We start from the raw sequence: 5845 nt of genomic DNA on the forward strand, positions 1-5845 counted from the left end.
GTTGTGGGTAGCTGGCGAGTGTCAGCTGACCCTGTGCCCTAGCTACCCCGGGTGTTTAACATTTTCAAAGTGCCTCCATGAACAATTCGAAAGAGGTTAGACTAAACCTTCATTTCCGGTAAAAATATATCACTATACATATCCTAGTTTCACACTTCATATCTCACTGTTCATCTAACTCATATATACAATATTCTTAATAGTGTAAAGTTTTAATGTAACTATTTAAAAGATTAATTTTAGCAACATTTTCCCATCCCAGACATGTAAAAGACAGTTGTCCTAATATTTGACACTGGATTATGAATCTAAGTGAGAGAGCAATTGAAGATAACTCTGTAATAAGAAGGAAGTTAAAAAATTATGGACTTATGAAAGTCTGTGAAGTTGCAGTAGCTGAGTGACTCCATGCCAGCCAAGGGACAGTTTCTGAAATAATTTCATCCAAGCCCACTAAAAATTCTCTGCTTTATTTATTCTTCCATATATTTGAAATATATACTTTGTTATATAGACCTTATTTTTCCCCAACTATTGTTACAATAGCTTTCCTGCCCTACCTACACATATTTCTTTGCAGGTGGTAGCACAATATCTAAGATTGTGGTCACCTTGCTCATCAGTGGAGTTTCAGAACAAGACCACTTAATGGCCAGAGTCTTCTAACTGAAGAGCAGTTGACCAGTACAAACTTCTGTGATCAGCAATGGAAACCACAGTGATCATCCCCAAAGGCTTTGCTCCAAGCCTTCAACTACAAAGTTCAGAGGACTTGGCATACCCACACAATACTCAAAGAATGTGTTCATTCCCCCCCCCTTTTCTTACAAAAGCCACCTAGAGGCAGAGTGAAACCAAACTGATGATCCCAGAGGCAGTATTTTTACATCAATTGTTCAGATGTTTTAACAGATGACATATTCAAATTCATTCCAACAAACCACCTTGAAAATGATCAGGAGTATAGTGTTCAAGGTAAGCTTTTGGTCTATGTGAAAACATACCAGAAGGGTTATAGGGATCTGGCCCTTTAATTTTGCCAAACTGTGCCAAGCAAGCTCTCTAACCCCAACCAAAGCAGCAAAACAGTAACTATATGTATATGTACATATGTAACACTATTTAAAAACTTGTTTCAGAAGATGTCCTCTGACCTTTGCCAGCCTCATTTAGCAATGCTTCTTACCCTACCTTCTGCAGCATCATTGGAAGCTATACATTTCAGAGCTGGCATGTCTGAGCAGTTTGCTTCTCTGATCACAACATCTAGTTAGGAGCTATTCTCAGGAAATGCTACACTCCATACAGGTTGAATTCAATGTACTGAATCACATTAAAAAAAATTTATTTATTTATTTATTTGTTTGTTTGTTTGTTTATTTAATGTATATGAGTACACCATTGCTCTCTTCAGACACACCAGAAGATGGCATCAAATCCCATTACAGATGGTTGTGAATCACCATGTGGTTGCTGGGAATTGAACTCAGGACCTCTAGAAGATCAGTTGGTGCTCTTAACCACTGAGCCATCTCTCCAGCCCTGAATCACAAATTTTTGAGTAACCCAATATTCAAAACCATTGGAACACTTCAAATTTTCCTTCCCTAAACACTTTGTGGTACCTTGCTTCTAACTTTGTCTAGTAAACAGCTACTTTACTGTGATGCCTTTTTGTGACATCATGAACTTGCTTAGGAACAAACAATGGTAGGGTGAAGAGCAAGAAAAGAACTAGACAGAGTATTCCTTCATCTCAAAATCACCTGGGTGCAGTATTGTACTTGTGCTGTATGGTATATGTATGCATGTAGTATGAATGTATAATATAGAGGAGGATATATCTGTAATATATATATATATATATATATATATATATATATATATATATATATGTGTGTGTGTGTGTGTGTGTGTGTGTGTGTGTGTGTGTATGACACAAATATGATGTATGCTTATGTGTTGTATATAAAGGCATGGTTCACATACAATGCAGTGTGTGTGTGTGTGTGTATATGACACAAGTATGATGTATGCTTATGTGTTGTATATAAAGGCATGGTTCACATACAATGTAGTGTGTGTGTGTATGTGTGTGTATGTGTATTTATACACATCACATCCATACATCACAATAATTATCATAAATCCATGCCCACACACACACTACATATAGCATTCACATGCATCATGCGTACACATAAACAAAAATTATGTGTGTGTGTGAAAGAGAGAGGCAGAGACAGAGAGATGGAGAGTTTGGTGCATGTTTGTTACATGGGACATGTGTGAAATGTGTGTGGCATGTGAATATAGTGTACATGTGTGTTGTGTGTATGTGGTTTGTGTTGGTAGCATTTACCATAAGCAAAATGTATCATTGGCACAATTTTCTTCCATTAGTATTCTCACTTTTTCAGCTACTCACTAAATACTCAGTTATCAACTGTTTACTGGATGTTTATATCACAATGAAGAAAGATGAATTACTGATTGCTAGACACTGCTCAAGGCTCAAATGGAACTGGTTTGATCTTTAAGAAAACTCTGTGGAATGGAGGGGCTATCATTTTTATTTTACCAAGGATACCAAACACAGACTATGCCACTTGCCCAGTCCTGGAGGAAGGACCATGGGAAGAAGCAGAGCAAAGTAGCTCTCTACCTATCAATGCAGGCCTACATTTGGTACTTGCATGCTCCCATGGGACCTGCATTGTTTTCCACTAGGTTAGATCATAAGCTCCAGTGTGCCTGTACAAACCAGCCTTATTCTTTTCTCCACTTTTAATTGAAAAAAATATAGAATATCATCATTATGTAGATTGTAAAACTACTTCATCTTCATTACACCAACAGTAAGAAAACTGTTGAATGTCCAACACAGAAAAAATACAGCAGGATTTCAAGAGGCCAAGGCGGCATCTGGAAGGTTGTAATTGAGGCTGTTAATGTGTGATTAAAGAATTGAAACATGCTGCTCTAAATCTTAAGGAAGAGCAATAGCCAAACCATGGGATAAACACTAGGAATGTGTTAATGAGGAAGATCTCTTCTTTCTACTCTCCTCCTACACACAAGCTTCCTTTGCACACATTGAAGTCGCTGTGGAAAATATGGCCACTGCTCTGCTAACAATTGTTAGTTTAATGTATTGTTTCATGTTTAAAGCACACACAACAGTTGTAAACTACACCCCATACCCTGTGCTCCATTTTCCACCCCACAATTCAACCTGCTTTCCTAGAGGCCTTCTGGCACCAGGCCACACAGGCACCAGGGAACTCCGGCCATGCTGGTAATTAGGGCCCTAGAAGTATCTTTAGCACCCAAAATCTCAGAGGCCACACAATTAAAAAAACAAAACAAAACAAACAAACAAAAAACAAAACAAACAAACAAAAAAACCTCGTGTAGATACTCTATTGTCCCTAAGGATGATCACCAGAACCCCAGGCCATTTAGGTCAGCTGACCAAGGTGAAATTAAAGTCAAAGGAAAAACATAAACAAGCAAAAATCATCTAAGAAAGATAAACTCAAAAGTCAGCAGTTTACCCTGTAATAACCCATACCCCCAGATAGCCAGAAGTCAGCATATGAACAGAATCTGCAACAGACAAAGTAATGTGGCACAACCAGAGTCCAGTTCTCCTACTACAGCAAACCTTGGACATTCTAACATAGGTGAAGCACAAGAAAATGACTTTAGTTCCAATCTTATGAAGATGATATAGGCCTTTAAAGAAGAAATGAATAAATCCCTTAAAGAAATACAGGAAAGTACATACAATCACACAGGTGAAGGGAATGAATAAAACAGTTCAAGACATGAAAATGGAAAGAGAAGCAACAAAGAAAACACAAATTGAGGGAATCTTAGCAGTGGATAACCTAGGTAAGAGAACAAAAACTACAGATGCAAGGTTCACCAACAGAATTCAAGAGATTGAAGAGAGAATCTCGGTATAGAAAATATGATAAAAATTGATACATCAAAGATATTATTAAATCTAAAAATCTCCTGACACAAACCATCCAGGAAATCTGGGTTACTATGAAAAAAACAAATGTATGAATAATAGGAATAAAAAAAAATCAGATTCCAAGCTCAAAAGTCCAGAAAATATTTTCAACAAAATCACAGAAGAAAATTTTCCTAATGTAAGGAAAGAGATGCCGATAAGCATACAATGCTTGTAGAATACCAAATAGATTGGACCAGAAAAGAAAATCTTTCTGATACATAATAATCAAAATGCTAAATGTACAGAACAAAGAATATTAAAAACTGCAAGAAAAAGGCCAAGTAATACAAAAAGATAAACTTATCTTAATTGCACCCAATTTCTAAAAGGAGGCTTGAAAAGTCAGAAGGGCGTGGGAAGATGTATTACAGTTCTTTAAGAGACCACAGATAACAGCCCAGACTACTATACCTAGTAAACCTTTCAATCACCAAAGATAGAGAAAAGAAGATATTCCACAACAAAAAACAGATTCAGACAATATCTTTCTGCAAATCCAGTCCTACAGAAGAAACGGGAAGGAAGGAAAACTCCAATCAAAAAGATTAACTGTGATCGCCTTTTAGTCACTCACCTTGAGGTCCACCCCATGTGCTGGAAAATAAACCTCTTGCTTTTGCATCAGTCTGTGCCTTGGTGTCTCACCTGGGGGCATCTCGAAGTAAGTACCACTGACAAGGGGTCAGGGTCTTATATTTGGGGACTTCATCCATGATTCGAGGAACCCCTGGAGCAACCACTGAATAGACTGATTGGAGGGGAAAAGACTGAGAGTGTTTGTGTTTGTCTCTGTCTTTTGCTTTCACTTTTGGCTCACAAGCATGGTGTCAGCTGGAAAGCCTCTGGTCTGGTGAAATCAATGGCAGTTGTGGTTTAACATCTTGGCTTAAGACCTTGGGGAGTCTGGAAGACGCTTCAGCACCTGCTCTAATCCCCCCAGCACCCTGGGGAGTCAGGAGGACTTTGTTCCTTTTGGAAATGGCAAGACACAGTACCAGCAGGAGCCAAGCGAGTCTTGCTTAAACTGGTTTCAGGAGCGGACAGACTTTTGCTATGACCTGATTTCTGCACCTGTGGCAGGGGTGCACTGTCTGTATAATTGGTTTCTGCACCTGTGGCAGAGGCAAACTGTGTGTTGATTGTCTTTCTCAAGGGGGCTGCAAAATGACCCACCAATTTGACAAAAGTACTCGATGTTAAGCAGGGACCAGATGAGTTGCCTGAAGCCTTTCTAGAGCTACTCATGGAAGCATTCCATCACTATACACCCTATGATCCCAGCAGCAAGGAGCACAAAGCTATGGCATTTATAGACCAGGCTAGTAGAGATATCAGGAAAAAGCTTCAGAGACTAGAGAGACTACAGGATACATTGTTGAAGGATTTAGTGCAGGTTGCTGAGAAAGTCTACCGTAACAGGGAGATAGAGGAGGAGAAGGAGCAGAGAAAGAGAAAGGAAGATGAGAAGGAGATGAAAAAGAAAGTGACAGGAAAGAAATTTACAGAGAATTTTAGCCACAGTAGTTAGGGAAAGCAGAAAAGAGAGACCCCAACCAAAGAGAGACATAAAACCCTTTGAATAGGACCAGTGTACATATTGCAAAGAAAGGGGCCACTGGGCCCAAGAGTGCCCTAACAAACAGAAGTTGAGGTGGGAAATCCCAGACCTAGGGAAAAGTACTCCCAAACAGCAAAGGTGTTAATCCTGAGGGAAGACAGTGACTAGGGAGGTTACCTTGGGTTCAGACCCCCTCCATGAACCCAAGGTAACCTTGAAAGTGGAGGGGAAACCCATTCAATTCTTGGTGGATACTGGGG

This window comes from Mus caroli, chromosome 16 (genome assembly GCF_900094665.2).
Source record: "Mus caroli chromosome 16, CAROLI_EIJ_v1.1, whole genome shotgun sequence".
In the NCBI taxonomy this organism is placed as follows: domain Eukaryota; kingdom Metazoa; phylum Chordata; class Mammalia; order Rodentia; family Muridae; genus Mus; species Mus caroli.